The 18,473-nt window shown below is 49.7% G+C and overlaps 1 long non-coding RNA gene across 1 annotated transcript; it reads left to right on the top strand.

The window, feature by feature from the left end:
- The first annotated feature begins 14,165 nt into the window (after positions 1–14,165).
- On the top strand, positions 14,166–17,078 carry LOC134478017 (uncharacterized). The gene is made up of 3 exons (XR_010050359.1): positions 14,166–14,537; positions 15,389–15,501; positions 16,573–17,078. It is a non-coding gene; the product is annotated as an uncharacterized LOC134478017 (long non-coding RNA).
- The last annotated feature ends 1,395 nt before the right edge of the window (positions 17,079–18,473 follow it).

Here is an 18,473-nt window from a genome sequence, read left to right as displayed (position 1 = left end):
TGCCAGGCACTGATCCACCCATGATCCCTGCAGGGAAAGGTAAGAAAAGAAAGAGGGCCCTAAGAACAGAAAGGGCCCCTAAGATCTTTGATGCCACAGAGCCTTCCTGCTCTGCTCCCCTGGCTGCCCCAGGGACAGCTCCTCCACACACCATTCCAACAGGGAAGGTTGTGACAGGTAAGAGGAAAAGGGAGAAGGCCCCTGAGGTCTTTGACCCCACAGAGCTTTTCTGCTCTGCTCCCCTGGCTGCCCCAGGGACAGCTCCTCCACACACCATTCCAACAGGGAAGGTTATGACAGGTAAGAAGAAAAGGGAGAAGGCCCCTGAGGTCTTTGACCCCACACAGCTTTTCTACTCTGCTCCCCTGGCTGCCCCAGGGACAGCTCCTCCACACACCATTCCAACAGGGAAGGTTATGACAGGTAAGAAGAAAAGGGAGAAGGCCCCTGAGGTCTTTGACCCCACACAGCTTTTCTGCTCTGCTCCCCTGGCTTCCCCAGGGACAGCTCGTCCAGACACCATTCCAACAGGGAAGGTTATGACAGGTAAGAAAAAAAGGGAGAAGGCCCCTGAGGTCTTTGACCCCACACAGCTTTCCTGCTCTGCTCCCCTGGCTGCCCCAGGGACTGCTCCTCCAGACACTATTCCAACACGGAAGAGTAAGAAACAAAGGGAGAAGGCCCCTGAGGTCTTGGACCCCACACAACTTTCCTGCTCTGCTCCCCTGGTTGCCCCAGGGACTGCTCCTCCAGACACCATTCCAACAGGGAAGGGTAAGAACAAAAGGGAGAAGGCCCCTGAGGTCTTGGACCCCACACAGCTTTTCTACTCTGCTCCCCTGGCTGCCCCAGGGACAGCTCCTCCAGACACCATTCCAACAGGGAAGGTTATGACAGGTAAGAAGAAAAGGGAGAAGGCCCCTGAGGTCTTTGACCCCACACAGCTTTTCTACTCTGCTCCCCTGGCTGCCCCAGGGACAGCTCCTCCAGACACCATTCCAACAGGGAAGGTTATGACAGGTAAGAAGAAAAGGGAGAAGGCCCCTGAGGTCTTTGACCCCACACAGCTTTTCTGCTCTGCTCCCCTGGCTTCCCCAGGGACAGCTCGTCCAGACACCATTCCAACAGGGAAGGTTATGACAGGTAAGAAAAAAAGGGAGAAGGCCCCTGAGGTCTTGGACCCCACACAACTTTCCTGCTCTGCTCCCCTGGTTGCCCCAGGGACTGCTCCTCCAGACACCATTCCAACAGGGAAGGGTAAGAACAAAAGGGAGAAGGCCCCTGAGGTCTTTGACCCCACAGAGCCTTCCTGCTCTGCTCCCCTGGCTGCCCCAGGGACTGATGTTCCACACACCAATCCAGTGGGGAAGGTTAAGATCAAAAGGGACAAGTCCCCTGAGGTCTTTGACCTCTCAGGGCTTTTCTGCTGTGCTCCCCTGGCTTCCTCAGAGACTGATCTTCCAGACACCAACACAGTGGGGAAGGTTAAGAACAAAAGGGACAAGTCCCCTGAGGTCTTTGACCTCTCAGGGCTTTTCTCTCCTGCTCCCCTGGCTGCCCCAGGGACTGCTCCTCCAGACACCATTCCAGCAGGGAAAGGTAAGAACAGAAAGAAGGCCCCCAAAGAGAAGACAAGCAGGGAGCCTTTAGGCTCTGCTCCCCTGGCTGCCCCAGGGACTGATGTTCCACACACCAATCCAGTGGGGAAGGTTAAGATCAAAAGGGACAAGTCCCCTGAGGTCTTTGACCTCTCAGGGCTTTTCTGCTGTGCTCCCCTGGCTTCCTCAGAGACTGATCTCCCAGACACCAACACAGTGGGGAAGGTTAAGAACAAAAGGGACAAGTCCCCTGAGGTCTTTGACCTCTCAGGGCTTTTCTCTCCTGCTCCCCTGGCTGCCCCAGGGACTGCTCCTCCAGACACCATTCCAGCAGGGAAAGGTAAGAACAGAAAGAAGGCCCCCAAAGAGAAGACAAGCAGGGAGCCTTTAGGCTCTGCTCCCCTGGCTGCCCCAGGGACTGATGTTCCACACACCAATCCAGTGGGGAAGGTTAAGATCAAAAGGGACAAGTCCCCTGAGGTCTTTGACCTCTCAGGGCTTTTCTGCTGTGCTCCCCTGGCTTCCTCAGAGACTGATCTTCCAGACACCAACACAGTGGGGAAGGTTAAGAACAAAAGGGACAAGTCCCCTGAGGTCTTTGACCTCTCAGGGCTTTTCTCTCCTGCTCCCCTGGCTGCCCCAGGGACTGCTCCTCCAGACACCATTCCAGCAGGGAAAGGTAAGAACAGAAAGAAGGCCCCCAAAGAGAAGACAAGCAGGGAGCCTTTAGGCTCTGCTCCCGTGGATGCCCCAGGGACTGCTCCTCCAGACACCATTCCAGCAGGGAAAGGTAAGAACAGAAAGAAGGCCCCCAAAGATAACAAATGCATGGAGCCTTTGGGCTCTGCTCCCATGGCTGCCCCAGGGACTGGACCTCCATCCACTGTGCCTGCAGGGAAGAGTAAGAACAGAAAGGAGAAGCCCTTCCTGGGCTCTGGGAAGACACTGACATCTCCAGCCACAGTTACAGCCTCTGCTGTACACACAGACACTAACAGAATAGACCTTCCAATGGACATCACACCTCCACCTGATCCTTTCCTTTCTGGGCCTCTAGCCCCTGACACCAGTGGCAGCTCCCTCCTCTCTGCACAGCCAACTGTGACACTGCCCCTTGGCAGCACAGCCATAGCCATGGGCTCCGGTGCCCAGTCAGGAACTGACACTGGTGTAGAACATATGGATACGACACCCCCACCTGATCCTCTTCCCCGGGGTACACGCGCTGGCACCAATGGGAGCTCCTTCCCATCTGCACAGATGACTGTGGCACCATCCAGTGGCAGCACAGCCACAGGCACATCCTCTGCTCCCCAGTCAGGGGCTGACACTGGTGTACAACCTATGGATACCACACCCCCACCTGATCCTCTTTCCCAGGGGGCTCCCGCTCACACCAGTGGGAACTCCTTCCCATCTACACAGATGACTGTGGCACCGCCCAGTGGCAGTACAGCTATAGCCATGGGCTCTGGTCCCCAGGTGGTGCCCAGCTTTGGGCCGTCCTCTATATACGTCACACCCCCACACAATGCTCCTCCTCCGGGGCCTCCCACTGGCACCAGTGGGAACTCCTTCCCATCTACACAGATGACTGTGGCACCGCCCAGTGGCAGTACAGCTATAGCCATGGGCTCTGGTCCCCAGGTGGTGCCCAGCTTTGGGCCGTCCTCTATATACGTCACACCCCCACACAATGCTCCTCCTCCGGGGCCTCCCACTGGCACCAGTGGGAACTTCTTCCCATCTCCACAGATGACTGTGGCACCGCCCAGTGGCAGTACAGCTATAGCCATGGGCTCTGGTCCCCAGGTGGTGCCCAGCTTTGGGCCGTCCTCTATATACGTCACACCCCCACACAATGCTCCTCTTCCGGGGCCTCCCACTGGCACCAGTGGGAACTCCTTCCCATCTACACAGATTAGTGTGGCACCGCCCAGTGGCAGTACAGCTATAGCCATGGGCTCTGGGCCCCAGATGGGGCACAGCTTTGGGGAAACACCTATATATATCACACCCCCACACAATTCTCTTATTCCTGGGCCTCCCACTGGCACCAATGTGAACTACTTCCCCTCTGCACAGGTGACTGTGGCACCACCCAGTGGCAGCACAGCCACAGGCACATCCTCTGCTCCCCAGACAGGGACTGACACCGGAGTAGAACCTATGGATACCACACCTCCAGCTGATCCTCTTCCCCAGGGGGCTCCTGCTGGCACCAGTGGGAACTCCTTTCCATCTGTACAGATGTCTATGGCACCACCCAGGGGCAGCACAGCCACAGGCACATCCTCTGCTCTGCAGACAGGGACTGACACTGGTGTAGAACCAATGGATACCACACCTCCACCTGATCCTCTTCCCCGGGGTGCACCCACTGGCACCAGTGGGAACTCCTTTTCATCTGCACAGATGACTATGGCACCACCGAGTGGCAGTACAGCCACAGGCACATCCTCTGCTCCCCAGTCAGGGACTGACACTGGTGTAGAGCCTATGGATACCACACCTCCACCTGATCTTCTTTCCCAGGGGGCTCCGGCTGGCACCAGTGGGAACTCCTTCCCATCTGTGCAGATGACTGTGGCACCGCCCAGTGGCAGCATAGCCATAGCCATGGGCTCTGGTCCCCAGGTGTGGCCCCCCTTTGGGCCGACCTCCGCATATGTGGCAGCCCCACACAATTCTCTTTTTCCGGCGCCTCCCCCTGGCACCAGTGGGATCTCCTTCCCATCTGCACAGCTGAATGTGGCATGGACCAGGGGCAGCAAGAGGGCAGCCTCTTCCTGGCTAGGACAGAGCTTGAGCCTTGGTGCGCCCCCACATAAACGGCGCTCTTAGTGTTCCTCTAGCACCCTGCCCACCCTGGGGGCCGCTGATGGGCAGCAGCACGGAGCAGCCACCCCTACCCATGGTCTCCGTTTCTGGGCCCTGGCAGCTCCAGCGCTAGGCCTGGCCCCACCTCCTGTTTCAGGTCAGCCAGCCTCCTGTAGCCCAGCACAGGCAGCCTTTGGGGATCCTGTCTCACAAACACGACCTCAGGCATCTTGGACAGCTCCCAGGCAGCTTCTAATGTCACCCAGGCTCTTTTCCCTTCTGGAACTTCAATCGCAGCTGCCTCTGCCACAGCCACCTACATGCCCAGTGCTCTGACCCAAGTCTGGAACAGCAGATGGCCTTTCTCCAAGGTAAAGCTCAGCCCTTATCCAAGGTAAAGCCTGGCTAGAGCTCAGGCTTAGTGACGGTGACAGCTTCCGGTTCAACAAGGGGCCAAGCCAAGGGAAGCTATGGGTGCACCCAGAACTTATAGCCACAGTTAGGGTACTGAGCATGTCTTCAATGTGAGGAGACAGGGCCTTGGGGAACCCAGGGATGTGAGAAGCAAGGCTGCCTCAAACCACCCACCCAAGCCGGCCTCTAACCTTGGCCTTCCTGCTTCTCAAGGGGGCAAAGTTAGGAGGAAGCTGGCCTTCAAGGCCTCTGCACACAATGCTGCTCAGTGAGCCACCAAATCAATACCACAAAAACTCGTGAGTCCATATCGATATAATTAAAATTATTGAATAAATTGACAAAGTAGGGAAAAGAGATGTAAATATAAACAAGCTATGTACAAATATCTAAGTTTCCTCCAAATGCTAATGCCCAGACAAACCAGCACTGGATGTCTCCATCCTCACCAGGGAAGGGCAGCTACTAGGATCCAGCCACCTCTGACTATGTGATTCAGCCCAGGGAACACGCCTCACCTCTGAGGCACAAGCCAAGAAAGCACAGTCTAGTGGCACAAGGGAACACGAAGACTTTCCTCTGCAGTGTAGACTTGCCAAGTACAAAGTCATGCCTGGGCTCCTGGGCTCCTGGGCTCCTGGGCTCCTGGGTTTCTGGGCTCCTGGGCTCCTGGGCTCCTGGGCTCCTGGGCTCCTGGGCTCCTGGGCTCCTACCATCACTGACGCTGACACGCCCAGGAGCCCAGGAGCCCAGGAGCCCAGGAGCCCAGGAGCCCAGGAGCCCAGGAGCCCAGGAGCCCAGGAGCCCAGGAGCCCAGGAGCCCAGGAGCCCAGGAGCCCAGGAGCCCAGGAGCCCAGGAGCCCAGGAGCCCAGGAGCCCAGGAGCCCAGGAGCCCAGGAGCCCAGGAGCCCAGGAGCCCAGGAGCCCAGGAGCCCAGGAGCCCAGGAGCCCAGGAGCCCAGGAGCCCAGGAGCCCAGGAGCCCAGGAGCCCAGGAGCCCAGGAGCCCAGGAGCCCAGGAGCCCAGGAGCCCAGGAGCCCAGGAGCCCAGGAGCCCAGGAGCCCAGGAGCCCAGGAGCCCAGGAGCCCAGGAGCCCAGGAGCCCAGGAGCCCAGGAGCCCAGGAGCCCAGGAGCCCAGGAGCCCAGGAGCCCAGGAGCCCAGGAGCCCAGGAGCCCAGGAGCCCAGGAGCCCAGGAGCCCAGGAGCCCAGGAGCCCAGGAGCCCAGGAGCCCAGGAGCCCAGGAGCCCAGGAGCCCAGGAGCCCAGGAGCCCAGGAGCCCAGGAGCCCAGGAGCCCAGGAGCCCAGGAGCCCAGGAGCCCAGGAGCCCAGGAGCCCAGGAGCCCAGGAGCCCAGGAGCCCAGGAGCCCAGGAGCCCAGGAGCCCAGGAGCCCAGGAGCCCAGGAGCCCAGCCTTTCCAAGTGTGTTACTTAGTTTCAGCACAGTTCTTTTGTTTTCCTCTTGTGCCTTGGTTAGAAACATCTGTCATTCCACCTGCTTAGAGAAGATACTTCCTGTGAAGTCAAAGTTTTCAAACACTGTGCAACTTCTGGGTCCTGCACCCCTGTGGTCAGAGAAGATACTTTGTATGACTTGGGATTTCAACAATATCCTGAGCATGACCTCACATATGGGACTTACGGCATGTTTCATGTAAAATTGGGACAAAATCCTATGTTGGCGCTCCTGAATGGTGCACAGTGGATATCTCTGAGGTCTAACCACTGTAGAGTTTTATTCCAGTTCTTTTTTTTATTGCTCTGGTTGGTGGTTCATATATTTATGATTGAATTTTTGGTGCTAGAATTCTATTAGAATTGTTCAGTGGTGTGTCCTTCGGTATTTTCTGTCCTTTCACTTCCCACTTATTCCTAGTTTAGAGTCTAACCTGCACAGTGACAGCATAGAGCTGGATCCCATTTTGTTACCATTCTTCAATCTCTGACTTTGACTTTCGTACTTTATTCCATTGATTTTTATTTACTGTGACCTTTGCCTCTCACGTCTTATGTCTCTATTAGTTTTGTTCATTTCCTCCATTATTGCCTGTGTCTTGTTTTGTGGCGTATCGGTTTGGTTCCCTTCTCAATTCCTTTTCTGTTTAATTTTAGAAATGTGAATTGGTTACCTCATTAGCTGTTTTCTAATATAGCAAATGTGTAGGGAATGATGTTGTATAGAAACGATATCCACTGGCTCAGTTTGCAAGGTTCCTGTCCAGGGTTCATTACACTGTTGTTCTTACTGCTTTGGCCCTTGGCAAACAGCACATCATGGTGGGCCTATGTGGCAGAGAGAAACCACCCCACTCATGGAAAGAAGTCAAAATCTCTCACTAGGCTACACCTCTTCAAGGTCGTACCCCTCCCCCTGGCACTGCCCTGGGTTGACCTTTAGCACGTGGGCCTTTAGCCTGCCAAGTTTAACAGTGAAGCTGAAGGCACCAATGAAATCTGAACTCTATAACAAGGTAGTTTAAATTAATACAAAGTAATATCTGATGTTTGGCATAGAGAATTTGTATGTAAGCGTTCTGTTTTGGTTGCCAGCTAGGACGCAGATGCTATGGCCTGCTTGTGTGATGTATTTTTGCAACATGTGATCAAGGAATGGGGCATGCACTGGACAGGAGAAGGGCAGGCCTGGCCTGTGGTGGAAGCATCAGTAACTGAGGTGCCCACAGGACATGCAGTGACCTGGCGTGAGCAGAGGCGGTAGCTCAGGCTGAGCACTGTGGTATTGGGGGTGTCCTACTGAGTGAGTGTTTAGCTTGAGAGTTGAGGTTATTGGCACAGACACCTCAGGACAGCCTCTTCCCTTCCCTGTCTCATCCGAGGGGATGGGGCCTAAAAGCACCCAAAGTCTACACAAGGGTAACTGCTAACCCTGGCAGCCAGGCTCTGCAGCTCCTGCCAAAGATGACGATTTGGTTGATAAACCTGCTCTTTCCTCAGGAGGACCAGCGAAAAGATCTTTAAGAATGAAAGCACAGGTGCCGCTCAGGTCCGGGACAGGTTGGAAGCAAAATACAGATACCTTTTAAAGAAGTCATGCGTGTTTCTGATATATAATGACCGTGTCCATCATGGGTCGATGGTACCTGTGCGGGACACATCTTGATTCTCTTTGCCTCCCTGCTCCTCTCGCCTTCCCCTCCCTTCTTGGCCCTCTTCTCATTTGCAAAAGGTCTCTATTCCTGTTTCCTATTATCTATCTTTTCTCCTGCTCTTTAATTTATGTATACTTTGGGTTTCTTTCTTCTTCAGGGACGTGTCAATTCCTGTCAGTTGCCCATATTTGATCTTTGATTTTGGGAGATCTAATTTCTCTCTTATTTTACATACGCCAGATATTGGTCATCTATTGGAAACATAGGTGGCAGAATTTTTTTGCCATCCTGTAGGTATCTCAGCACTCTGTTGGTTGTTTGTTTGGGTGTGAAGAAGCTTTTTAATTTGACGTGATCCCATTTGTGAATTCTTGATGTTATTTCTCATGTCATTAGGTTCTGTTCAACAAGTCCTTGCTTACAAACCTGACTTCAAGAGTTGTACATATTTTGTCCTCTAGCATGTTAAGTGATTCTGTTTTAATATTTATGTACCTGGTGTGTTTTGATTTTAGTTTAGTACCTGGTGATGTCCCCAGGTCTAGGCTCAATGTTCTGCACATGGACAGCCAGTTTTCCTAGAACCATTTGCTAAAGACTCTATCTTCCTCCAGAATGTTTTTGGCTCCTTTGTCAAGCATCAGATGGCTGAAGCTGCCCGGAGTTGTTTTTATTTTTGTTTGTGTTTGTTTTTTTGAGACAGGCTCTCACTATGCAGTTCAGGCTGGCCTCGACCTGACTGTGTAGGCCAGGCTGGCCTCGAGCTTGTGGGGATCCTCCTGCTTCCTGAGTGCCAAGGCCCTGTGGGGTCATTTCTACATTTTCTATTCTGTTCCAATGATTCACAGATCTGTTCTAATGCCACTACCATGCTCTTTCTATCCATGTAGCTTTGTAATATACCTTGAAATCTGGCATGCTGAGGTCTCTTGCTTTGGTCTTTGTTGCCCAGGATTTTCTATTCTAGGTGTCTTCTGATTCCACATGACTTTCTAGTGCTGTGAGGAGTTCTGTTGGCATTTTCATTGAGGTTGCATTAAATGTTGTATGTACGACCATTTTGATGACATCACCCCTGCTTACCCAGGAATGGGATCTCTTTCCATTTCCTGGTGTCCCCTTCGATCCCTTTTGTTCAGAGTACTGTACTTTTCACTGTAGAGGTCTTTCATTTCCTTGGTTAGGTCAGTCCTAAGTATTTAGGTTTTCTTTATGTTATTGTGAATACAGGATTGTTTTCTTAATTCATTTCTCAATTGGTTCGTTACCGGTCTACAAGAACACTACTGACTTTTGTATATTTTGCTGCTATATTTTGACTTTGCTTGGAGACTTTTGGAGGAACTTTTCCTCATTTGTTGCTCTCTATTTAGTATGATTCTGGCTGTTGGCTTGTCCTCATGGCTTTTATCAGATTGAGATAATGTCCTTTTATAGCTATTTTCATCAGCGTTTTTAATATGAATGGATGGATTTTGTCAAAAGCTTTTTCTGCATCTATTGAGATGATGGTATGATGTTTTTCCTGATATCTCTTTATGTAGTGTATTACATTTATTGATTTCATAGGTCAAAACATCCTTCTATCCCTGGGATGTAAACTTGATTAAGGTATGTGATCATTTTGATAATTACACAGAAGGTTGCCTGGATATTTCTGAGGAATTTTGCATCTATGTTCATTAAAGAGATTGGCCTGTAGTTTTCGTCTTGTAGTTGTTGTGTGGAGGTTTATCTTGTTTTGTATCAGAATAATGGCAGGTTCTAGCAAAGAATGTTTAAAAATTTTTTAGAAATTTAAAGACAGTAAAATAAAACAGAACAAAGCAGATCAGAAGAAAACAATCTAAGTGGCATAGATTTCCAAGCAAAACAACAGGACATCACCAGTGGGCTACCATAATATCTGTAGCTTTCTTCTAAATAGTTTTCTATATTTCACACACAATGAATTCATACAAAACAAAATAATATAAAACAGATCACAACCTAATAATGAAGACATTATAGGCCTTCAAAACCAGACAATAGGAAAATCAACAATGGCTGCCATAATGTCTCTTGTTCTCTCCAAAATAGCTGTCATACCGTCATGTATGTTGAAGTTAAATAGTACAAAATGGACTAAAGCCACTCCGAACAAAGAATAAAGCATTACTGGATTTCAGAGCATGATGATCGGGAATCAGCTCTTTTTCTTCAACGTAGCTGTTTATTTCATCACACGCAATACAATCGATGCTCATGAACTGTTAGGGAGAAGTTCTAGGCATGTATAAGCCTTTACATATACACCTATCTTTCTGTTTGAAAGGGAAAAGCAAAACAACGAAATACTAGAAAAACAAGATACAAAAAAGACCACAATAGCAAAATACCTAAAACAATGATGATATAGTCCTTCAAAACAAGGTGGTAAGAACAGAACTATTTTACATAGGGATCTTCAAAAGAGTTCTTCAGATCACCAGACATAAACAGCCAAAAGTGATCCAATCCTATGAGTGTTAACTGTTTTGTCCCAAGAACTAGTAGAACTTGCAGCACAATCATCTTAGTTATCTTAAGTGGGTTTATACAAATTTATATATATTGTGCTTTTCTTTCCTTTTTTTTTTTCTCATTTTCCCTGACATGATATTTTCCCTTTTGAGCAGATTCTTAACCTTTCACAGAATTTGCTGTGATTTTGTATCTTACCATTTTTTACACTAGGGAGACAATATAGTATTTATGTGATTTTGATTTATTTCCCTTATGAGTATGGTCTCCAGTTGCATCCATTTACCTATAAAAATCTCAATGTGATCATTCTTTAGAGCTGCGTAGGATTCCACTGTAAAAAAGTATCTCATCTTTTTACCTATTGCTCAGTTGATGGGCATTCAGGTTATTTCCAATATCTGGCTATTACAAATTGTACTGCTATGAACATGGGTGCAAAGATATCACCGTGATATCATGTTTTCAGTTCTTCTTTAATATGCCCAGAAGTGGAATAGCTGGTTCAAATGGGACTTCCAATCCCAGCTTTTGGAGAAACCTCCAATCTGACCTCCACAGAGTTGCACCAGTCTACACCTCCCAGCAACAGTGCAGGAGAGTTCCTTTTCCACACAGCCTCTCCAGGATTTGTTGTTGATAGTTTTCTTGATCCTGGCCATTCTTTCAGGATGTGAGTGAGATGAAATCTCAGGTTTTCATTTGCATTTCTCTAATGACCAATGATGCTGAGCATTTCTTCATGTCTGTATTTGCCGTTTGTATTTCTTCATCTGAGAAGTGTGTATTCATGTCAGATGCCCATTTTTGGATGCCTTTGTATTTCGGGGGTCTGATTTTTAAGTTCCTTCTGCTCTAGACAGAAGTCCTTTGTCTGAGGAACTGTTGATTAAGATTTTTTTTTTTAACATTCATGGTTCTTTGTACTTTGTTTGAGATTTCTTTTTGAAGAGATCTCAGTTATTGATTCTGGGAAGTACTTCCCATGCTGTTTGATTTTTGTTGAATTCTCTTCACTACCTTCAAGATTTCTACCTACTCTGTCTTCTAGCAGATTTAGTGTTTCTGTTTTAATATTGAGATCTCTGATCCATTTTGACTGTAGTTTAGTACATGGTGATAGGCAAGGGTCTCGTTTTAGTTTACAGCATATGGAGAGCCAGTTTTTCTAGCATCAGTTATTAATAAGGCTGTCTTTGTTCCAGTGAACGTATTTGGTCCCTTTGTCAAAGATAACGTGGCTGAGTGTCTTTGTAGTTATAGATGTATAGATGTATCTTCTAATCTATTCCGTTGATCTTCAGGTCTATTTTTATTGAAGTACCAGGCTGACTTTATGATAGCAGCTGTGTAATGTAACTTTAAGTCAGGGACTGTGATGCCTTCTGCCTTGCCTTTGTGTTACCCATAATTACCTTTGCTATTCTAGGTCTTTTCTGGTTCTACATGAATTTTTAGAATGATTTCTGTAGACCTGTGAAATATGCTAGTAGCATTTTGATTGGGATTGCATTAAATCTGTATAACAATTTTGGGAGAATGGCCATTTTTACAATGTTTGTTCATTCCTATTACATTTGATAGAAAGATAGGTCATGAGAAATTGTTTACTAACCAAAAGGAGCTGGACCTGCCTGCCCCTGGTTTGAGACCAACAGGGATGTGGTCTGGAGCTCAGGGACATCAGGAGCAAGGACGTAAACTGTGCCTAGGACAGGGCAGATTCTGGGCATGACAGGGTCGAATCAGAGGTGGCACAGACCAAATTGTAGGAAGAAGAACCAGATAAGAGGACTGGGGTAGGCGATGCTCTGACCCGCCAGAAGCTCATTGTCCACGTGCAGTCTGAAGGATGTCCCTGACAAGCTCTTCGGATGGTTTTGGGAAACCTACGCAAGATTTTCTCCAGACTATGTGGAGGTACCGTGACACACACATGCCCCATACTACCCGACATGAGCCTCCCATGCCTGATGCCAGTGACAGTAACCCCTGTGCCCCCAGAGGAAAGCATTCATGTGAATCAGCATCCAATGGCCACACAGGCCATAGGAGATCTGACTTGGTCCGAGCTACCGTTCTCAGTGATCTCAAACCTCTGAGGCTGGAACAGGTTAGACCAGAAGAAAAACATTGTGGTGACAGAGCGGAGCCCACCTGACCCAGGCCCGTGGTCAGCTGGGGTGCCAGGGAGGGGTCTGCAACAGTCAGGCCCTCTCTCTCAGGTCACATCCCCAGGCAAAGCCCTGGCCCCCACCATCCAAGTGGCAGAGCATAGCAGATGTGGACACAGGTAAGCACATGGATCCAGATGGGGAGGGGCTGGCTTCTGGGGAGCAGGGTCTGGGATGCCTGGCCTCGGAGGCTGCCAGGGGCTCTGCTCCCTTAGTCTCTGCAGAAAAGAGGCAGAAAACTCCTGCTCCACTGTGGTGTGCCAGGCCCCTGCCATCTCCCACATCCACTGCAAATACTGAACAAACAGAGCTTAGTGCCTGGAGAGCACAGAAGGAAGTTATTGTTTCCATCATAAGAGGAATATACTTTCATGGGATGCACTCTGAAACCGAGTAGAGTGTGAATTATGAAAGAACGCGCCCTCCTATCCACACTTCCCACGGCTCAGCCACCTGAGTGTCTGCAGTGTTTTCTCCTGGCCTTGTTTCCAGGCTTCTTCCTTCTGATTGCAGGTCATGGTGCTGGCTGGTACAGGTATGGCAGGATGAAATGGTCCCTGGGACAGTCTGCATGCTCCTGAAAAGTCTGTGCCAATCCTGATAACTGCCTGTGGTTGAGGAGGGAGGTTGTTCCCTTGGTGCCTCTCAGTTGGGAAGGGCAGATCTAGGGCTCTATCTAGACATCCCTGTAGGAGCCATGTTTAGCAGCTCCGTTTCAATGCAGAACAATTGCTTCAGCATTAGTTCAACTGAGTCTTGTTGCCATGCCCTGATATGTTTAGAGTTGGCTATGGTATGTCCATCACCCTTCAACTGGCTCCAAGCGAGGCAAATCAGGGCAGCCAAGATACTGATATGTAATCTTTAAGGCCAAGTGACATTTTCCTCACACTGGGTTCCCTGTTAAACAGTTGAACACAGTGGGATGGCAGAACCACTGCAGTGAGCTCCAGCAATGTCCACTGGGTATGAGCCTCTAAATAAAAGTCCGTGACCTCCCAGGGTAAAACAGTTTGCGTAGCAGAGCCCAAAGCAACCCTCCTAAAACTGTTCAAATGCTACCGTCATTGGGTTATGCAGACTGGTCCTTCTGCATATCATTCTCCTTGCATATTGAAAAGATGCTTTTCTCCCCACCTGGCTAGCCGGCTCAAAGTACTCATGTAAAACAAAATTACTCATGTAGTTCCGGCCATCCTCACTGTCAGTCATCCTTGGACCACTGTTTCTTCATGAGATAATACACCATGAGAGAGACCTTACATCAACGCCTTTGTCTGGGTATCCTCACTTGGATCAGACTTGGGATTCCTTGGCTGCCCAGAACTTAGACTAGGGCTTAGTGTCTTTACTCTCACCAAGACTTCTATTGGAGGTGGTAGGTTGGTGTTAACTTGCTGAGATGCCAATTAGGTTACAGTGGAATTAAATATACCTTTCCGGGTTGTGAGGAGGAATGCAAAAGTAATTATAATATTTGGATTATAATATGTAATATTTGGATTACAGCATACAGCATTTGGATTATAATATATAATATTTGGATCACAATGTAGCTCCTCTTTTTCCTCATCCTCATGAGCCCTGTCCAATGTCTGCACCCTACTAAGTGCAGTAATCCAGGAAGGCAAGGGAGACTGGCAGCTCCATGCCTCAGCCACGCCCAGCAAGGCCCCCTTCTGTGTGGAGGCATGAGAGTACTCAGGTGGAACAGAGGGATGCCCTACAGGACACACACGTACAGGCTAGAGGAAGGGGCTGCTGGCTCATACAATCTGCAGGTTTTCCACATGCAGGCCAGGAGAGAGCACCCGCTGTGTGGAGAGGTGCAAGCACCCATCCTTCTGTTGGTCCAACAGTGCTAACAGTGAACCCCAAGGCCCCCAGACAAGCTGAGCTCCAGACAAGTTCCACTGGCAGACGGTAAGGAGCAAACAGCAGTGTGCATGGGAGGGAAGGAGGACATTTTAAACAAAGTGACCAAGGAGGCCCTGGCCGGAAGGTGACATTGGGAGATACCCAGGTGGGAGAGGTTCACTCACCAGAGACAAGGAGCCAGGTGGTATAACTCAGGTAGGAGTAGCCCAGAGGCTCAGGGCCATGGGACTGAGTGTGGTGACAGTAGAAGAATCCAGGAGAGTGAGGGGTCCAAAGGCAGCATGCCAAGAGAGCTTGCAGGGGAAGCAGGAGTGGGGGCACCAAGGTACAAGGCATGGGAGGGACCGGCTGTGCCCCAGGCTTCACACACGCTCTGACCGCACGTGGGGAGGGCCAGGGGAGCACGGACCAAAGACACCCCAGAGACCAAAGCTGAGTTTCAGCTGTGGATATTGAGGAGTGGCTCCTTTGTTGAAGAGTGGTAGAGGATTCAGAGATGGCCCTAAGGAGTGAGGTCTGAGAAGACAGAAGGATGACAATGGCATTGACAGTACTGGGGGTGGGTATCCTGGGTAGTGGCAGCTGGGACTGAGTGTGGTATGTTTGTGCATGGTGCTGGTCAGCCAACCACTGGGGCTTGTGGCGGGGGCCAGAAGAAAGCATCTCAGCCAGGGCATGAGGGCTGGGATAGGTGATGGTGGGGGCAAAACTGCACTGACAGACAAGAAGGGCCTGGGAACACACGTGCTACTCAGAGGGATAAGAGGACACCAAAAATTACAAAGGTCAGGCATCCTTGGGGGACACAATCCAGGCCCTGAATGGGTGCTTTCAGGATCTGAAGCTCTGCAGGGCTTGAGAGCGGCTCTCCATCTAATTTTCCTCTCACCTCCCAGGCTCTGTTAGCTGAGGTCTGTGCTCCACCCTCTCTGCTTCACCTGCAACCTCCTCCAACCCTCAGGACAGACAGCCTCAGAGGTTCAAGGGTATTGAGAGCTGCAGGGGCAAGGTGAGGCTTGATGGAGGGGGATGGCTGTCCTGACTGGTCTGGTGAGATGGGCTGGAGCTGTCCCCAGATGCACAAGTTCTTCCTAATTCTCTCTCCTGCACTCCTGCACACCCATCTCTGAGTGGGCTGCCTCAGGCTCTGTGCTTTTTTTAAAACCCCTTCAAAGTCTTGGAATACAAGACCACAGTGTTCCTCAATCACCGGTTTTTCTACATATAGTAGCCTCTTCATGTCTGGGGTTGAAAACATGTGGATGCAACTCTAACCAGACCGTAAATATTTGGGGAAAAAGTGTGCCTGAACTGACCATGACCAAATTCCTTTCCTTTTTATCCTCCTAAAATGTGGAATAACAACTACTTCCCTAGCATTTGCATTGGTTCAGGCATTATAATAATCTAGTGAGGATTGAAAGTGTATGGGGGCAGCACACAGTGCATCGTTTTGTATAAGGGAAGAGAGCATCTGCATTCGGATAGTTTTGGCAGGATGGATGTGTGTGTACTGGAAGCAATCCTCCATGGACATTAACTGAGAAGTATAGAGAAACTTTGAAATAGGGGTGGAGAGGCAGTTCATGAGTAGAGCACTTGCCTACAGTGCTCAAGGCCCTAAATTTGATCCCCAGCCCTGACAAAGTCAAGTGGAAAAAACCCCAAACCAACAGGGCATGGTGGCACACACCTCTGGCACTTAGGGAGGCTGAATAATTAGCTTTCTCACCTCTGTGTGTTATGGTGGATACACTGTGTCAGTTTAAGAAGTTTAGAAGAAGGTTGCCTAAGAGACTCTGCAGGGAGCCAGCATATTTGTAAATGTTCTGAGCATGGGTAAGAGCAGAGCATGGAGAGGGTGTGAGCCCTACACCCAACCTACAGTGGGGGTGGTCTGTGTGCAGTATAGGGGAGGTAAAGAGTCTTGTTTCCTGGCTTTTTACGCTGGCTGCTTTTGCTGACTGCTGCCTGGAAGCATATCCCTGGTGCCCTGCTACCCTCCTTGCCCTGGAGTTAGCTGATTTGGGACTGAAACCTCCAAAACCAGATAAATAAACTTTTCTTTCCTTCATTTCAGGGTGTTGGGTGTTGTGTCCCAGCAACATGAAACAAGTAACCAAGACACTGAGAAGGAAATATTTCATTGGGACCTCAGTTTTTGAGGACTCAGTCCCCTACTGGCTGGCTCACAAACAAAACCATCATGGCAAAGGCGTACAACAGAGCAAAGGTGCTTGTTTCAAGGTGACTGGGAAGCAGAGCTGCGGAAAATCACAACAGAAGATAGGACCGGGGCCACAGACCCCTAGACCAACCCACCAGGATCTACCCAGATATACCCAGAGCTGTGTTCCTCCTTCTGGTAACCCCTTCTGTGAGATCACCTAAGCAACCAAGTTCCCATCCTACCATCAGTGTCACAGTAGCTGAGGGAGAGGATTGAAAGTTCATGCCTAGCCTTGCAATTAGTGACTTCCTGAGACCCTGTCTCAGAATCAAGAATTTAAAATGGGCTGCAGATGTGGCCCCTTGTGAAGTCCTTGGGGTAACTGGAAAGAAAATAAAGAGCAAAGAAGCAATATTAAAGAGAGGAAAAGATTGCTCAGATACTGAAACAATCTAGAGCATTGAAAAATATTTATTATAAATATGCTCAAAGATACAATAATAAAAGAAAGATCTTGAGAATCAAAGCAGAAAATGCAAAGTGTAAAGAAGAAACAAATAGAAGTCCTAGATCTGAGAATCATGTCCCAAGAAATATGTATAACTTTAGAGAAAGGATAGGGCCAAAGCTGTATGTGGTGGCACATGCATATCATCCTAGCACTCTGGAGGTTCAGACAGGATTGCTGTGAGTTCAAGGCCAGCCTTGGGTACATAGTGAGTTCAAGGTCAGTTTAAATTACAGAGCAAAACCCTGTCTCAAAAAACAAACAGAAAAGAAAGAATAAGCCAGAAGAAAAGATTAGTGAACTGATGAATAAAAATAATGAAAACGGAGACCCCACGTAACTGCATAGAAGAGTCACATCAGAACTGCTCAGAGAAGAGTCACTGAGCTGCAGATACTCTTACACCCCAAATCAGAAAAGGTGATCCCTGTAGATCACACCTAACATGTGAATCACTCAAAGCAGGGAGCAGAGCCAGGCAGCAGATCCACACATTTCTGCCGTCCTTCTGGAGAGCAGCCAGTGTGAGAACACATGTCAAATAGACCCAGTGCAGGACACACAGCGTGGTGGCTGGGCTCCTGGGACAGACTCTTGGTGTACCAGCCCTTCCCTCTATCACTCCTCCTCCAAACGCAGGGATGCTGCATTCCTGCAGCATTCTTGCCAGCTCACTGAGGGCAAGGGAAGCCAGCCCCATGCCTAGAGAGCAGATAGAAGGCCTGTGCACCCCACCCAGGGACTCTGCAGATCCCCTCTGGAGAGGGACTGGCCCACCAATCTTGAGGCACCATGCCTGTGAGTAAAATCATCTGCCAGCCCCTCAGACGTCCATTCAGCACACACAGTGGTCCGGGTTTTCCTAGGACCCCCACCCTACCTCCACCCCACCAGAGCGCCAGCATCCCTGCTGATGCCATGGACCCCCACCGGCCATTGCACCTTAGGTGGGAAGAGGCCCTAAACTGAACCTGGGGACACTGTCCGATTCCATGTGTAAGCTGGAGCAGACATTGCTGGCCACTGGGTTGGTCTAGGTTTTGAGTGCAAGGATAAAGTGGGGGAATTTGGTGTAGCTTCCTGCAATCAGAATGCACCTAAATAGGAAAGAGAAAGGTGAACACTCAGGCTTTTTGACATGATGATCCCAGGTAGCCTGGGTCCCCATCAGATTCCTTGACCTCTCCAAGACCTGCCCCCCTGCTTATCCTAGGCCAGTTCCACCACCTCTCACCTGGATGACCCCAGAAGCCTCCTCTTAGGTCCCTGTGTGTCCTTTCTTGCCCCTTGTATTCCAAGTCAC

The sequence above is a fragment of the Cavia porcellus genome, unplaced genomic scaffold (genome assembly GCF_034190915.1).
Source record: "Cavia porcellus strain 051 isolate PalLab524CR breed Dunkin Hartley unplaced genomic scaffold, mCavPor4.1 scaffold_11, whole genome shotgun sequence".
Classification (NCBI taxonomy): domain Eukaryota; kingdom Metazoa; phylum Chordata; class Mammalia; order Rodentia; family Caviidae; genus Cavia; species Cavia porcellus.
The sequence above is the reverse complement of the archived record's forward strand: the minus strand, read 5'-3'. Positions and strand labels throughout refer to the sequence as shown.